The following is a 19,692-nucleotide window of genomic DNA, read 5'->3' as shown; positions in this document are numbered from 1 at the left end:
TCTAAATATGGTAAATGCTGCGATGGCACAATATTTTAACAGGTTGTTTGAGATAGTATTCCTTGAGATGAAGTAGTTTATCCCTACTGCTGTTTTTTTTATCATAAACTCATTTTCAAAATGAGCTAGAGTATTCATAGCTATTTTTTATCAGCTTCTATTTTTACCTTCCATGCAATCGTCAAATCGATTATATGTACTGCCATTCCAATTTTATTAGGTTCATTTTGTGTGACTCTGAATTTTTATTTCAAATTCTTTTATTGAAATCAGCAGCCTTATCATTTCATTTCATTCAAGAATAGAAAGACCATCATTTTACAGAGTTGGCAGCTTTTCTGCTTCAGGGATTCTGTAATTTAGTTGGCTACTCTAATAGGGTTATATTTCATGTATGCAGAATACACCCTTTATGCTTGTGTTACTGCTTAGAGAACTCACAGATAAAATAAAGTAGTTTATTGCATAAGAGATGGCAATTGCATTGACCATTAACCTCAATAACTTTCAAAGGCTGTAGAGAAGCTTATAAAACACTTTGTAGTCATGTTAAAATGGTACACATTTGTTCAAGCTGAAACACTGATATCTAAAGGAAAGTATGATATTCTCTCTTCTAGTGAGCAGACCTAATATTCAAAATCAAGTGTATTTTGTATCTGTCTATAGGAACGTGAAAATTTTTGCCTAGGATTGCCTAAGGGATTTTGGCTTACACATTCTACTATAAGTGTATCTGAATAATATTTATTTATACGATGCAATGTTAATCAAATTTTAGTTGTAATAAGATACAAATAAATTGTGTATAAATAGTAAGTTGCTTTTGTTTTCATGCAAATATATTAAAAATGTATACATACATGCATTTTTTATGCAACTGGTAAATTAGATAATTATAATCAAATAAGTATATTACTTATACTTGTTCAGCACAAAATAAGAAACCATTAAAACTGTAATTTTCTTTAGACCACTAATTTCCATTTAATTTCTGCTTTGCAAGCAAAAGCACATATTATGTTCCAATTGCTTTACAAGAAAAATAATTAAAAGTATATACATTTTAAAATTACATTATTTTCTGAATATAGTACTTGTGCACGTTAACTCAGTATTTTCTTTTAGAGCTGTGTTAAAATAGCTTCAAAGCAAAACTTAAAATGATATCAAACTGATTAATAAAAAAAACTATTATTGAAAGTAAAGTCAATGAATAATAAGTAGTTTACAAATGGAGAATGTTAACTAGAAGTATGAGAAAGCAAATACTTACAAATGTGCCTTATAGAGCATCACTATTTTTTAATTTGTAGATTAGGTTACACTCAAAGAAGTCTGTTTAGAAGACATGGACAAAGGCAAAGCAGAGTAGGATCAGGGGAGGGAGGTGGGGATGGCTGGGGTGGGGGGAGTAGTGGGAGGAAAATGGAGATACTATACTTGAACAACAATTTTTTTAAAAGACAGAATAATTTATATAATGGAAACTTTATATTATTTTTTAGAATAAAAAAATAAATTTGTCAATGACCAAGAAATAAAAGTACAGAAAAGCAGCATAAATAAATAAATATCTTACTTGCCTAATTAATGTGTAATTCTCAAATCTAAACTACCTCAAAAGTCTGAATAAAATGTGACATTATAGCAAAGAAGAAGCAAGAAACCAAATGAAAAAGTAATGTTAAAGCTGCCTTTAGGACATTTTTAATAAGATCCTTGGTTTTTAAAAGCTTCTTTGTGAATAAAGGATAAGACTGAAACCAAAATAGGTTTCAAATTGTAATTTGATATTGGGCCTAAAATTAATTTGCTCAAAGGTCTCTATCATAGATGAATGGGTGAACTCTAAAATCCATTCAATCATCAAGAAAGAAATGACAAGAAAAAAAGAAAAACTGTCTGCTCCAGCCTTATCCCTCCATAGAATAAAAGAAAATTCACATAAGATATAACATTCCTTTGTGTGGCTTTGAAGATTTAATGTATACTATGGTATGGTAGAGGGAAATCCCAAGCAAAAGAAGTAATTCAATGTATGTTATCTTTTGACAGACCAACTCCATAATGGCAAGATTTTTTGATGTGTGGTTATTGACATACCCCCACAATATAAAATATTCCCAGCCACATGGCAGATGCTCAGTAAATATTTAATGAATAAATGAATAAATTTAGTCCCAAATAAGGGTGAAAGAGACTAGAAAACCCAATACATATTTTTATAAGAACACAATCTCAACAAAACCTTTTATTATTCTCACAGAAAAAGCATGAACGAATCTGTTTAAATTCAAAAATTAAAAACAAAGACAAATTCCCAGTATTCAGTATTAAAATTTTAAGATGTCAGATAATAAATTTATTACATAATATGATAAACATAGTTGAATATTTAAAATTATGAAAGATGAAACTAAAATGTAAAAAATAAATGTTTAAACAAGCAAAAATTAGAAAGCATGTTCTAGAAGGTAAGAAAACATAATCCTTGCAATTAAAACTAGGAAAAGCTTCTGTAATGGTCATGTGGGACAAAAATGCTGAGAACAAAGAAGCAGGCTTTACAACAAACCTTAATAACAAACCTGAAAAACCTTGATTTGACTGTGGGGAGGAGGATGTGCCAAACCCAGGAACCCTGCCTTGTCTTCCTGGTGAATTATAGACAAAGATCCCTTCTTGGTCTTGGCAAGGAGAGGGAAGAGAAATCATTGTGAAGTATGTCTGAGCATCTCCATAAGAAAGTCTACTATTCAGGGTAAAACTTCCATCAGGGAGAAGAATTCCTCCCATTTTTGCCTTTTCTAGATTTTTCAATCTCACCTAAGGTTGAGAAAGGGGAGGTGGTGGTGTCAAACACTGAAAGTCACAACCCAGGGACACAAACCCACCAAAAGAATGAGATTTACTCAGAGGCATTAAATGCCTCCATTCCCACACAATTTACCACTACTCTAACTGGGCTCCAGGAATAAAAACGGATTGCAGCTAAAAGACCTGCGAGACACATTCTTTGAGGAGGAAGACTAAGATGAAAATCTCAACAGAAAAGTCAAAAAGTTACCCTAGACAATTTTAAACCTATGGTTTTTACAATTAAACAAACATTGAACAGCCCAAAATCTAGTCATATTATTGTAAATTCTCACATTCAAGGGCTATTTATCCCAGTTCTTATTACCTGATACATCATATTTAGCTTCCAACAGTCACAAAAGAACATACGAGGAAGTCTAAAAGACAAGAAAAACAAAACAAACAGAGTATGAAGAGACAAAGCAAGCTTCAGAAACCGATACAGAGAGGACACAGATGTTGAAATTCTCAGCCAGGGAATTTAAAGGACTATAGCTGATAGGTTAAAAGCTTTAAGGAAAAAGTATTTAAAAAAAAGACATTTAAAGCAGAGAGATAAAAACTCAAATGAAGATTCTAAAACCAATGTTAGAAATCAAAAACATTGTAACAGAAATAAAAGTATTTTAAAGTGTTTTAGTTTTCTTAGGATGCTGTGAAAAATTGCTAAAAACATGACTGTTTAAAACAGATATCTATTGCCTCTCAGTTCAAAAGGCCATGTGTCTGAAATTAAGGTTCAGAGGATTGGTTCCTTTTTGTCTGAGAAAGAAACTTTGTCATGCCTCTCTCTCCTAGGTTCTGGTGGCTGCAAAACATCCTTGGTGTCCCTCAGCTTGTAGACACATCTAATCTTTGCCTCAATCACACGGTCTTCTTCTCTGCCTGTTCCTGTATGTCTTTTTCTGATAAGGTTGAATTTAAGGATCATTCTAATTCAATATGATCTCATCTTGATCCTTAGCTACATATGAAAAAGCCTGTTTCCATATAAGATCATATTCTGAAATTCCAGTTTAAAATGATAAGAATTATGTTGGCATTCTCCTCAAAAACTATTCATGTGAGGAGTAGAGTGAAATAGTTAAAATATTGGAAGAAAGAGACCACCAACAAACAACTTTATATCCAGCAATATTATTTTTCAAAAGTGAAGGAGAAAAAAGCTAAGAGAAATAAAAACTAAGAGAATTTAGCACAAGTAGACCTATCATGAAAGAAACATTAAACTAAATTCTTCAAGAAAAAAAATCATTAAGGTAAAAACTAGGATTTACATAAAGAGGATAGAAGAGCTTCAGGGACAAAATATATCAAGATAAAATGAAATATTTTATTTTTACTCTTCTTAATTACTCCAAATATTATTGTTTAAACTAAAATAGTAATGATCCATTTACTTACTTCTGCCATTATAGCAGTTGTAAATAAGTGAACTGAATGTAGTAATGTTATAAACAGTTAATGGGAAAAATTAGGCAAACTCTATTATTAACTGCCCAGCCCATAGAGCTATATAGGATTCTTTGAAAATGAGTATACATTAGTTAAAGATGTGTATTGCAAATTCCAAAGTACCAACTGCATTTTAAAAATCGTAACAAGCTAAAAACCATTGGAAAAAAACAAATAAAGTGTATAGAATGCAATTATATTGTAATTATTAATCTACACATATCAATGATCTCTTTAATGTTTTAAATATAATAAAAGAGAGGTATTTCATAGACTAAAATAAACAATTTTATGTGATATGGAGGTACCTCATGGACTCAATAAAAGATGAGAAAGATATATTATCAAAACAGTAATAAGAAAAAAGTTGTTATAACCATATTAATTTTAGATAAATCAGAATTTAAAATGAGAAGATCATTATGATTAAGTGGAGCACTACCTAATGACAGCAGTTCTACAGTGGATGTGAAATTCTAAACATGTCTGTTCTTAAGAACAGAACACCAGCATCTGGAATTGAAAAGTGACAGAACTGCAAGAATAAGTAGGCAAATCCATTGCTATCATTAAAGGCTTCAACATACCTCCCTAAAAAATTGACAGCTCCACCAGCTAGAAAATTAGTAAGAATATAGTTGAACTGAACAAGTCTATCAATCATCTTCATCTAATTGGCATTTATAGAATATTCCATTCAACAACAACTGAAAGAACAACTGAAATTCTTCTCAAGCTCAGTGAAATATTTACCCAAGCAGACCATATTCTAGGCCACAAAACATACCTTATCAAAGCTGTAAGAATATAAATAATATGAAGAATGTGTTCTCAGACTACAATGGCATTAAAGTAGAAAAAACAAAAATAGCAGGATAATCTAATTTTTGGAGATTGATATACTTCTAAATTAACACATGAATAAAAATTTGAAGGGAAATTAAAAATACTTTCAACTAAGTGAAAATGAAAATATAATTATCAAAATTTAAGAAATTTCAAAAAACTATGCTTAGGGGAAAGACCATTAAATATCTATATCTATATCTATATTTATGTATACTATATATAATATGTATTTATTTCATATATATATATGAAAATCTAAAATAAATCATCTATTTAGGAAACTAAAGAAAGAAAAAGAAACACAAAAGTTTGTTGTTGTCTTAAGCAATAAAATTGAAAACAGGAAACAGAGAAAAAGTAAAATCAGAAAACATTTTCTTTGATGAAACAATTCTGGTAAACCTCCAACCAGAGAAACTAAGGAAATAAGAAGAAATACAAATAACCAATATCAGAAATGAAAGAAATATCTTCACTACTGACACTAGAGATGTTCAAAGATATATAAAGAAATACTATAAGCAATTATATCTCCACAAATCTGAAAATTTAAACTAAATGGACCAATTTCTTAAAAGACACTATCAAAACTCATACAATGATAACTAGATAATCCAAATAGGCCTATATCTATTAAAACAATTTATTAATAATTAGTCCATAAAAATACAAAGCTCATATTAATTACTGAATTGTATCAAATATTTTAAAAAATAAAAAATTCGAATTCTCCACAATCTTTTTCAGAAAGTCATATTATAGAAAACACTTCCTAATCATTCTGTAAGACCAATATATGATAATGTAAAAAACAGATAACTAATTTCCACAAATATCAAGGTAGAATCCTCAACAAATACTAGGAAATGAAGCACCAAATGTATATAAAAATTACATACCATGAACAAGTGGGAATTTTTTCAGCTATGCAAAGTGGGTTCACCATTTAAAAACCAATGTAACTTGTCATAACAGCAAACTACAGAAGAAAAATCATATGATCATATAGTTGATGCATAAAAAGCAACTGGTAGAAGCCAACACACATTCATGAGAAAAAGTGTCAACCGACTAGTATTAGGGGAGACTTCCTGCCCACAAAGTGCCTCTCTAAGTGCCTCTGTAACACCTGTGATCAGTACAGGCCTGCAGGCTTCTTCTCACTGCACCTGTTCAACATCTTCCTGGGAGTCCCAGGTAATTCAGTAAGACAAAATTTGCAAATTAAAGAAATAAAAATTTTCGTAGTATTTTCTACTATTTTGGTGCTGCCTTTGCAGTTTTAAGCTCAATCCCTGCAGTAGTAAATTTTTATCCAAAATGGACTGTCAAAGATGAAACCTATCTGTAAACACCAAATATGTATTTAATTTAAAAATTATGACATATTCAGATGTCCAAATATTCAAAGTAATTTAAAGGCTAGGTCAAATTAAAAGTAAAAGGCAATATTTTTTCCCATTTTAAGTGTAAAATTTTCTTGATTCTGAGTAAAATTTACTCATTATCTTAACTAAATCTACTCATAACCTCATAAACTTCTCTTTTTCTTGTGGATTAATTTTCAACATGTCTCAGTAGGCACATTAACAAATATTCCAATTAATGTAAGAGAGTTGATAGTAGATGTTAATGTTTGTAAATAAAATGTGAATTATAGGAGAAAAAAATGATCACCACACTACCACATTTAGCTCTCATAAAGACAGCCATCTCATTTAACATGAAAGACATGGAGCTTCCATAGGAAGAAGATGCCTATGACTTGAAACAATCCATGTATCTCACTGGCAAAGTTTTAAATAATATTAAACTATTCTAACATTTGACATAGGGTGCATTTTCATAATTAGATATAATTTCTTTAAAATTAAAGATAATTATAGTGTTGCTTAGTATCTTATTACATCTTAGTGTAAACTGTAATGTATTTCCCCACTGAAATTAACCTTTCAGAATAACTACATTATTTGAAGTTTAAAATACATTTCTTCAATACTCATACCCAATTTTAAACCAGTACAAATTAAGTATAATAAAACAAAATCACTGTTTTAATCTATATATTGAGTGGTAACTCAGTGAAGATCCTTTTCATATCACTATATAGATAATAAATATGTTTTATACTATTGATATGGTCTTGAGGACTTTGAATGGGGATGCACTGTACATTAACATTTCCACAACTGTTGAGTCAAAAAATATTAAATAAGAATTCTCTCTATAACAAATTCTTAGAGAATATATGCTTCTACTATAAATTTCATAAATTGAACCATTTTTGATAGTTGGATTTCAAATGACTAAAGCTGCAATATAATTTGTATTCATCGAATGGAAGGAAATACTTCCCATCATAATTTAAAATGGTATGGTCTTAAATATATGCCAGCTCTTAGCCATTGAATATGTGGGTTCAAATTAGATATGACTGGGCAATTACTTTGAAAGCTGTGAAGCCCAATTAGGAGGCCACTTTTTCTTAAGTGCTTCAAATATGTTCATTTACTTATACACAGTAGATTGTCATTTACTTTGTTTACCATACAAATATAAACAAGCTCTTTCAGTGTCTCGAACATATTAGTTTGTACCTCACAGTAAAAATGCACTTTTTCCATTTTTTACTTGACAAATGTCTACTTATTTTACTACTTGACACATTGTGAGTGCACAGTAATGAACTAATAGATAAATTAATGAAAAGTGTCTCTTAAAAATACCAGAGACCTGAAGTGAATCATAACTGAAATTACTGCAGAAAAATGAGGACAAAAACCTGTATTTTGCTCTGTTCCTCTGTTCTAGCTTGTCAAGTACAGACTGTCTTCAAAAGTTTTTCAGTCTTTTCTCTATGGAGAGTTCATGACTCCTTGGTAAAAATGTTCCTGAGTATTACAAAATTGCAAAGAAAATCCAGAAGGTTGCCATTTCTTTTTTAAAAAAATAACCATAGTCAACAAAAATTTTAAATCAATACATTGCATATTATCCTTGTCTATACTGGCATCTTATCCTTGCTGCCAGTGGTGGCTCAACAAATTTAGTATCTTAGTTGGCCATTCTTAACATTTTCAAAAGGCAAACTAAACAAAGAGTTAAATTAAGAAAAGTAACTGTGACCACAGGAGAAATGACACTGAGGGAAAATATCTGCACATAAAACAGATGGATAAGTGTTTTACAATATAATAACATGCATGTTCATAACAGTTATTATAAGTTATTGGATAATATTTACATCTGTGCGTAACCTTAAAATGAAAGAGTGACATGGTTATATGTTTTAGAAATTGTGCATCAAAATCATTTAATTACCAAAATATTATAAAACCCCTATTTAGAAATGTCCCCTCCTTGTGATGGAATTGTTCTGTATCTTCACTGTGGTAGTAGTAGTCAATTGTACTTATACATGGGCTAAAATTGCATAAAGCAAAATTCACACACACATGTTGCATGTAAAAGTGGTGAAAACTGAGGTAAGGTCAATTTTCCAGTTTTGGTACAATAGTGACACAAAACATTACCACCCGCAGAGGTACATTATATCTCCATTTATTATATCTTACAACTGTATGCAAATCTATAATTATCTCAAAATTAAACAGTTAATGCCCTCCACACACACCCATCACAAGTTTCTTGAGGGCATCAACTCGTTTTAGTCACCATTGTACCCTGACACCTAAAAAGCACTTTGTACTTTGTAGCCCCCCAAAAACCCAATTGTTTAATAAATACATGAATTCCTGTGGAATAAGCGGGTGTGAAAATGGAAGCTTCAAAACTAGAAAGTGTAATCAAGCAGAATACTTCAATCCCTAAAAATGACTAATGGATGTTCAAAGTTCATAGTAATTAGTTCTGTTTTTTTAAATTATTAATAAGGAATAAAATTGGATGGAGAATAAAAGCATTGGCTTTTGAGACCCAAATGTTTCTCTCACTCATTTTTCAAATTAATGTTTCTGTTTTTTTAAAGTGATAGAAATTAGAACATTTTCATTACCGCTAAAATTCTGAGATTATATATATGTACATATGTATACATATATATTCTTGTTAATTAAAATTAAAAAAAAACACAATGCCACCATGACCACCAAAAAAGAACAAGAATGTGATTCTTTTTTACAGTCTAACAAATGTGCCACCTGTTGCTACAGTAGAGCTCAAATTTTGTCATGGTAGATCTATACACTCCATGCTCATCAAAATGAGAAGCCCTTAGCTATCTTTCTGTTATTTTACTACCAGTTATTACTATAATTATTAAATTTTATTATAGCAATACTTCCCTGATTTTAGTTGCAATATCTCTATCTGGATAGCAGTAGAATAATTTTGCTGTCTTATATACTATCAAAATATTAGTAAGTACTAACATCAGGCATATGAGGTCTGTCTGGAAAAAGTCCAGCCATTGTTAATATAATGAGAATGGTTTATGCAACATTAGTGTGCAACCTTGCAGCCAAAGAAAGTGGACTGGATTCTGCATGTGAGAATAATGATGTACTAATCAGTGGGAATGGTAGATGCCATTGAGTGAGCATGTGAACTATATGTGGTCATTGCATTCAAAATGATTGAGCAAGTAGAGCAATGAATCTGCATCAAATTTTGCATTAAGCTTGAACATTGCTCTGCAGAAACTATTTGGATAATTCAGAAGGCCACTGCTATGGGCCACTGGTGGCTGGCAAGTTCATCACGACTATGTGTCCACTCATGGATCATATGTTGTGCAGAGATTTTGGTGAAACATTAAATCACCCAGGTGACTCAGCGCCACCCCCCTAGAGCCCAGATTTGGTGCCCTTTGACTTCTGACTTCCCCCAAAATTAAAATAACATTTGAAAGGGAAGAGATTTCAAACTGTTGATGAGATTCAGGAAAATGCAATGAAGCTGCTGATGGCAACTGGGAGAAATGTGTGCAGTCCCAGGGTGCCTATTTTGAAAAGGATTGAGACATCATTGTCCTGTGTACAATGTTTCCTGTATCTTGGATCTTCTTCAATAAAGGTCTCTATTTTTCATATTACATGGCTGGATACCTTCTGAATAGACCTCATAAGTTTCCTGAACCTTAATATCAAATATAAGATTATATGCTTTGATATAAATGTTTTTCTAAACTCTTCATTTCTTTGAAACATAGATTATTTTCAAATTCATTCAATATTCCAACTTTATGTAAATCATCAAAATAATATTGCATTTCTAAGAACCATTTTTCAAAGTTTTATTTTAAATTCCTTCATATGGAAATTCCATTAGATCTACACAGAAGTGAAATCATAAAGAATATAGAAATCTACACATTGGATCCATGTTTATATATCATGTCCTCACTGCAAGCATTCTTGTATCATGCTGATTATTTCATTTCTAACAATTTTTTCTGAGAACCTAAAGATGGTATAGATGTTATTTTTATGCTTTGATGTTGCTTAATGTACATTTAAGTAGTAACCCTCTAAGAATATAAATGTTAGATAACAAAATATTCAGAATAAATTTTTGTACTATTATTTATAATTGATATTAATAGGTTTTTGAAAAATGTAATTTTGCATGTTTTTCAAAGTGAATCAGAAGAAAACAATACCAAATATGTTCCAAACTTCCTACAGGATTGAAATAAAGGGGGATATTTTTATATAATAGGTTAAAAGCAGAAAAGATTTGGTAATTTTACCCACAGAAAACATATATAATGTTTCTATATTACATAAAACATATTTAATAACATATTTACATGTTAATGTTTTATACATGATTACATAATGAATGCTTATATAATTATTTAAATATGTTTTATATAAAAATATATGTGGGTAATACATTAAAATTAAGAATTACATTTTTATTTGTTTTGTGTTTTAATAGTTTATTTTGATTGTATTTTATTCCATTACCATTTGTCCCCCATCTGCTCTCTTCTACCTCCATCCCACACACAATCACTACATTTTTGTCTATATCTATGAGTTCTTCTTTTTTTTTGCTTTATCCATCTACGCTCCCACCCAAAGTTGTCAGCCTGTTCCCTATGAGTCAGTCTCCATTTTGCTTGTTAGTTTTGTTTGTCCATTAGGTCCCACATATGAGTGAAGTCATATGGTATTTGTCTTTCTTTTAATATAATGTTTCCAGGTCCATCCATACATGTGCAACAGGTAAAATTGTCTCCTTTGTATAAATTGTCTCATTGTATAAATGTCCTATAGTTGTCTTATCCACAATCAACTAATGGATACTTAGGCTGCTTCCAAATCTTGGTGATTGTAAATAATGCTGCAGTGAACATAGGAGTGCCTATATTCTTTCAATTTAGTGTTTTGGGCTTCTTTAGATAAATACCTAGAAGTATAATAGCTGGGTCATGAGGCAGTTTCATTTTTAATTTTTTGAGGTATCTCCATACTGTTTTCCACAGTGGCTGCACTAACCTGCGTTCCCACCAACTGTGCACCAGGGTCCCCTTTTCTCCTCATCCTTGTCAGTGCATGTTCATTGACTTATTGATGGTAGCCATTCTGACAGGTGTAAGGTGATATCTCCTTGAGGTTTTAATTTACATTTTCCTGACAATTAGTGATATTGAACATCTTTTCATATGTCTATTAGCCACGTGCATGTTCTCTTTGGAGAAATGTCTATTCAAGTCCTTTGCACATTTTTCACTGGGTTGTTTGTATCTTTTGATGTTGAGTTTTATGAATTCTTTAAATATATGATATTATCAATTATGAGATGCATTGGCAAATATGTTCTCCTATTCAGTGATGTGCCTTTTAATTTTGTTGATGGTTTCTTTTGCTGTGCAAAACCTTTTCAGTTTGATGTAGTCCCATGTGTTTGTTTGTTTGTTTGTTTGTTTTTTGTTTTTGCTTCCTTTGCCTGTAGAAATATATCAGGAACAAATATTGTTATGAGCAATGTCCAACATTTTACTGCCTATGTTTTCTTTTAGGATTTTTGTGGTTTTCAGTTTAACATGTAAGTCTTTAATCCATATTAAATTTATTCTTCTGTGTGGCATAAGAAGGTGGTTTAGTTTCATTTTTTTTACTATATCTATCAAATTTTTCCAATGTCACTTATTGAATAATCTGTCTTTAGCCCATTATATGATTTTGTGTCCTTTATCAAATATTAATTGACTATAAAGATGTGGGTTTACTTCTGGGTTCTATTCTGTTCCATTGATCTATGTGTTGTTTTTATGCTACTACCATGCTACTTTGATTACAATGCCTTATAGTGTAGTTTGATATTAGGTAGTATTATTATCCCAACTTTGTTGTTCTTTATCAAGTTCACTGTTGATATTCAAGGTCTTTTGTAGTTCCATACAATTTCTTAGCATATTTGTGTTAGTTCTGTGAAATACATCATTGGTATCTTGATAAGAATTGAATTGAATCTATAGATTGCTTCAGGGAGTATGGACATTTTAATTATGTATATTCTTCCTATCCATGAACACAGTATATGCTTCCACTTGTTAGTATCTTCTTTAATTTCTTTCTTCAGTGTCTTATCATTTTTAAAGCACAGGTCTTTTATGTTCTTGGTTAAATTTATTCCTAGGTATTTTATTCTTTTTGAAGCAATTGTGATGGCATTGTTTTCTTGATTTACCTCTCTCTTGGTTCATTACTGGCATATAAAAATGCAACTTATTTCTGAATATCAATTTTGTATTCTGCTACATTGCTGAATTCATTTATCAGTTGGAGTAGTTTCTTGGTGGAATTTTTTCGGTTCTCTATGTACAGTATCATGTCATCTGCAAATAATGATGGTTTTACTTCTTCCTTTCCAATTTGAATGCCTATTATTTCTTTCTGCTGTCTGGTTGCTGTGTCTAAGACTTCCAGTGCTATGTTGAATAAGAGAGGCAAAAGTTGATATCTGGGTTTTGTTTGCAGTCTAACAGGAAATACTTGTGGTTTTTGACCATTGAATATGATGCTCTTGGCAGTGGATTTGTCACATAGGGCTTTTATTACATTGAGGTATGCTCACACTATTCCCACTTTGCTGAGAGCTTTCATCATAAATGGGTGTGGGATTTGAAATCACACATTAGACTTCAAAAATTTAAAGTTACTTCTTAATTTATTAAAATTCAAAATATTATGTTGAAAACCAGTGTCGTATTATTAGAATAAACACTGAAGCCCTGACTGGTGTAGCTCAGTGAATTGAGTGTGGCTTACAAACCAAACGGCCACCATTTGATTCCCAGTCAGGGCACATGCCTGGGTTGCAGGTCAGGTCTTCAGTAGGGGGCATGCAAGAGGCAACCACACATTGATGTTTCTCTCCATCTCCGTCACCTTCTCTACCCCTCTCTCTAAAAATGAATAAATAAAATCTTTAAAAAAGAATAAACATTGAAATTATGAAGTAAATAAAAATATATTACTTCCATGCATATTGTGAGCATATGGTGGACAGTGTTAGTAAAATTAATATATTGAACTCAAGAGCACTATTATTTTCTTTAAATACCAAGCTGTGTAAGATGAGCATGTTTACACAGATAAATTGAAGCTGCCACCCATTGAGAATGTTCATTATAAGTATTTATTTAATGTTACATATGATCTCCCTTGCTCACCAATAAACACCTTATTGAAAAAGAAGTCAATATAAGATGAATCTTTGATTATGGCTAGTGTCTGGTGGAAGCAAAAATGTATTTAAATTGTGAAGTAATAGATACTTCAATTATAAAAAAAAAACTTTTAAAGTTACTTAAAAACCAGTGTGAAACTAAAATTATTTGATGAGGCCATCAGCTGTAACATTTTGATAAGCACTAAAAATACAGAAATCACAACACAAGTATCTTGCTGTATTTTATTTTATGTTTTTCCTTGATATCTCAAATGGAGAAATTCACTTTGTGCCGTTAAAGTGAAAGGTTTTCTTTGTGCCACTGCAGAAACCTTAGTTTCTCTTCCAATATGAAAATTTGCATCACATTACCCACAATGCTTCACATGGTGATTTTGCTTTGAAAACAGATTTAATTGAGCCGTGCTGAGCTTCATTAATGTGTCTGTTTAAATTGAGCAAACCTAATTATCTCATATAAAAGTTATGCCACCTCTGGTGCGACAAAGCTAATGCAATTAAAGTCAGCCAGATGTATTAATTGAGTATTGTAAACATGCCGTATATCTAGTAAAAAATAAATAAAAATAAATAAGCAGTTCATTATACATCAGGGCCTGGACAGTTTGTAACATATCTAAACCAACAACAATATACATTACTAATACAATATTTATCCTCAGTTTAAAAATCTTTAAAATTCATAATCATAGAGCAACCCTAATAAATCTTATGGATTCTAGGTAGACTGAAGCCATCTTTGTCATACATTCTGCATTTATACTTTGAAAACCCAATTTTCTGAAGAATTCATGATAGGGACTTTAGCTCTTCATATTTTCCTAAGAAACATTAAATCAGAAGAAGCCATCATTTATGGTTTCTGGTTACCCAATGTAAGGAGATTAGAAGGTGCCACTTTATTATAACAAGCAAAAGCTAAACAAATGGGAAAGTCAACAACACTTCCAGGATCTGTAAAATAAATGACACAGGACAACTGATGCTTTAAGAGGTGAGACGGAGCGGTGAATCCAAGGATTCACCAGAGCGGAGACTCACATACGAAACCACCACTGCAGGAAGCCGTGTTGGATAGAAAAACCTGGATGGCATTCAACAAATTACTGGAAGATCAATATGTGCAAGTCTGAGAGTTAAAAACTCTATGGGTACCCAGTCGTAGAACACCCTCCACAATTTTGTGAGATTTACTTTACGAAAGTCAACCAGACTCTCAGAGTAAATATCTGAGAAAACACCCCCTGCATCTGGGTTTGACATACCCCAGCTCATGCCGCTCTTGACAAGGGATGCTTCAGAAGGAACTACTGAAGATCCTAGCCATCTGGGGTTTTATGAGAGTCTAAGTCACCCAAGGGACAGGAAATAGTTAATAACATCCCACTCCAACCATTCTGTCCCCCACCTAAGGGGAGGTGAAAAAAAAACATTGAAAACCCTTGTAAAGTTCACAGTCCAGAGGCATAGTCTCCTGGAAAGATTGAGACCTAATCATATGACTATAGAAAATTTCTCTTTCTCCAACAATTACAATCACATTATTAAAGGCATAATTGCACTCCCCTGTACCTGGCAGATCATGTCCAGCTATCAAGAAAAAATTATAAGGCACACCAAAGGGCAAAAATCATAATTTGATGAAGTTGAGCAACTAGCAGAACCAGAGAAAGCAAGGAAGTTGGTATTATCAGGCTGGGAATTTAAAAAAACAATGAATAATATGCTAAGGGCTCTAATGAATAAAGCAAATAGTCTTCGAAAAGAGATGGACGGTGATTTTGAAAAACAAAATTTTGAATATAGCATACTTATCTAAGAGGTAGTGTTAGTATTTTGGAAGGAAATTGGAGTGCACAGTAAATGGAAGTTTTCCTCTTTACTGTATATATCCCTGCATTGTTTTTAACATGAGAGTAGATTCATACATATGTGCAACTAAAAATGCAATAAAACTGTCATGCAGAATAAAAACCCCACAAACTATGGCAAATAAGAGTACAACAAGATAGAATATCTAGTGCTTCCAGAAATGAGGATAATGTTGATTTTACACACACACACACACACACACACACACACACACACACACACACAGTCTATTTTCTATGGGCAAGCATTTAAACTTTAAAAAGATAAAAAAATAAACTGCATGACTAAAATGTCCAAAAAGCTAAACCCAAATCTATTTGCTTGTAAGCAGGACTTTTCTTTGTTTAGACATTGAGTTGAAAATAGTCCTCATAAAGTAAGTATCCTCATAAAGAGCATGAAACTTTTTTGAATCAAGCCTGGAAATCTACATTTGACATACACTTCACCTGATGTTGGAAGGTCACTAATTTTGAAGACCTGAAAGTGAATACGATGGCATAAATTTCACAAAATTCTATATGAGTATTAAAGCAGTTGTAACCATTTCTAATCAGATGCCCTCTCAAAACAAAATATATGTCAATGAATCAATTAAAGAGTACTACATATGATCAATACTTGCTTCAATAGGTTTCATAATAATGGATATATCATGTGATAAATAAATGAGGTAATTAATTTATAAACCAAATGAAGTTGTGTCACGTCTCCATAACATAATTTTGTGTTAAAAGTGATAATATATAGTTTTTACGTGGGTAATAATTACATACAAAGTTCATTTATTTGTTCAATCTATTCTTAATATGAATAAAATTATACTACTTACCAATAAAGATTACTTATCTTCCTCTGCTTTACAGCAAAATTAGTTTCATGTCACAACACATGGTAACTTCATAAAGGTTTGTTCAATGTGGAATAAGATATAACATAAAAAAGTTTTCATAGTCTGTTACACTCTATATTAGGCATGAGTCTGATACCCAAGCACAGTTTTGTACCTTGATGCTTTTTTTTACATTGGAAATCACTGGTATACTTAATTGGGCAGATATTCCAAAGATTGAGACATTACTTTTCATTCTTATTTTCATTGAAACAACAGACTTTCATTGCTTCCTTTAGAGAAAATGTCTGCCAAATATCTAGTCTAAATAATTACAGTTTGATCCTGGCTGGTGTAGCTCAGTGGATTGAGCATGGGCCTGCGAACCAGAGTATCGCGGTTCGATTCCCAGTCAGGGCACATGCGTGGGTTGCAGGCCAGTTCCCAGCAGGGGATGCACGAGAGGCAACCATACATTGATATTTCTCTCCCTCTCTCCTTCTCTTCCCCTCTAAAGATAAATAAATAAAATCTTAAAAAAATTAATTACAGTTTGTCTGAGCATCATTCTTCTCATTAAAATGGTGTGCCATGAATAAAGTTGTTAGCATGCAACTTACAAAGTTGTACAAATGTTTTTCTTCAAGCCAGACATGGCAGAGTGATATACACTGCAGAGGCACTTGGTGTGCAGTTCCCATTTTGTAACACAGGACATTAAGTAGTGCATATGTGAAGAATGAGTTTTAATAAAGTTAGTATTTTTGATGCTTCGGCGAGGACATTTTAAAGTGAAACTACTTATTTTTATAATTGCGTACAGCAGTGAAAAAATAGGACTCTTAGTTTTAGCACAACTATGTTGATCCCTACTGAAGAGCCAGATTTTTCAGCTCCTATTGCTTATGCGCCATCAGTGCAAATGTCAACTTAAAGAAAAGTGCAATTAACATCGTTGCATTATCATGAGAATAGTTTTGACCTCACGAACCCCTTCAAAGAGCGTCAGAACCCACATATTCTGCAGATCACAATTTGAGAAATCACTTCAATCAAAAAGGGCAGCCACAATTAAGCTACAGACATTTGTTGCCTTGAAGTAATTCAAGCAAAAAAATATAAAAAGGCCAGATCTTTAACTTACCAGACAATTGGGAACATTTTTTAAAAAATAACAACACTTCTACAATATTAATAGCAACCAATTAAAATTATGTTGGATTCTTCCTATGGCCAGCCACAAGATGAGTAGATCTCCAAACCCACTCACTGCAAGTTTAACTTTATACAGAAAACTTAACTGGGTTCAGTTACAAATGAAGTCCAGATAGTCTCCAACACGCGTTACTCTCTCAGGGCTACCTCCTTGAAATAGCATGGCTACTGAAATGGTGGGCAGAACACACATTCCTAAGAAAAGGGAAGAGGTTAGGAACCTCTAATTACCTGGGTCCAGCTTGCAGATCAACTGGTGATCGCATCCTCTCTCTGACCTCCAACAAAATAAAGTGCAGTGCAGTGCAGTTCACCCGTAAACAACATGCACCGGAGGAGCACCCATCACCCATCGCACAGCTGAAAATCCATGTATAACTTGAAAACCAGTACTTTCTATCAGCAGTTGTGACTCTGAGGCTGGAAAACTGCAGCTAGAGATGCAAAAATAGTTTGGTCCACAGCTGGTTGAAGCTGTCAGTGGGTACACCTCAGACATGAAGGGCTGAGTGCATTTAATGAAAAAAGTCTACGTATAAGTGGGCCCACAGAGTTCAAACCTCATAGCTCAGCGGTCAATTGTGTTGTTAAGACAAGTCAGAGTAGTTGAAACAAGATTGGAGCTAGTACCTGTGCTGGCACCTAGGAGCATCCATATCGTTTCGGGTAGGTTACTCATTCTTTATGCCTTGATTGCACCGTCTAGGTAATGGCAAGGGGATCGTAAAAAAAAGGCAAGTGATGTTTATTAAACTGTGCCATTTATTTAATTCTCTAACTTTCCTTATGAGATTTACATTATTTTAACCAATTACCAAGTTGGGAATTGGTGAAGTAGAGTTTAAATCAGACTTTTTAAGTGGCAACCCTGGCTGGGTACTCAGTTGGTTAGAGCATCATTCACATATTTGCTGAGGTTGCAGATTCCAACCATGGTCAGGGCACATGCAAGAATCAACCAATTAATCCATAAATAAGTGGAGCAACAAATAGATGTTTCTCTCTTTTGCTCTCTAAAACTCAATAAATTTAAAAAAAACAAAAAGATTTTTAAGTGGCAGAGTCAAGCCTTAATCTGAAATTTTATCAGTTTAATTAAAAATTTTCTAAAATTCTATGACAAAAGATAGAAACTACCATAAAGTGTCGTTCCTCTGCTGTGTACTTCCTCCTAACAGACGTATTCCTCAGTATTTTTTATTTAGTCAAATGTTTTTCTTACTAAACTTAGTACTCAAAGTTGCTCAGAAAATATCTCTCAGCTGAAATTATGCTCTTGAAATATGCTCTTTTGTATGCTTATAAGTACAGCTACTTTTGATCACAAAAGACAACTGTATCATATTTATTTTCAAAGTGCTTCATTACCATTAATTACTTCATGGAGAGCTTTTGCAGAGTAAAGATGTCTGCAAAATAGCAATCTCTTCTTAGCTATCTTTATGATCAATTTACTAAGTCAAAACAAAATGAACATAAACTAAAAAGTTTTCCATATCTTCATCTTTCTATAATGATCAAAAATTTCACTACAACATTTATGCATCAAAATATATGGAAAAAAAGAGAATTTTTCTGCAAAATAATTTATATTCATCCTCCAGTCACAACATATGAAATAGCTGACATGCTCTTGCACTAGGTCAACCATGTATTTCTTTGCTTATTGCTGTACCTCAGTGATTCCAACTGTTTTTCTCTTGTGGTCCTTCTATATTCATAAAAATAATCAAAGACTCCCCAGAAAAAATTTGATTATGTGGGTTGATTATATGGGTTAGATTTTTAGGCATTTACTCTAATGGAATTAAAAATTCAGAACATTTAAACATATTATTCATTAATTTAAACATCATAAAAAAGCTTATATGTTAACAAAATAACACATTTTTATAAAACACGCATTTACTTTTCAAGATAGTTGTTTTACATTTTTTAAATCA

This window comes from Artibeus jamaicensis, unplaced genomic scaffold, assembly GCF_021234435.1.
Source record: "Artibeus jamaicensis isolate MK-2021 breed Jamaican fruit bat unplaced genomic scaffold, CSHL_Jam_final contig_233, whole genome shotgun sequence".
Taxonomy (NCBI): Eukaryota; Metazoa; Chordata; class Mammalia; order Chiroptera; family Phyllostomidae; genus Artibeus; species Artibeus jamaicensis.
Note: the sequence above shows the minus strand (reverse complement) of the source record.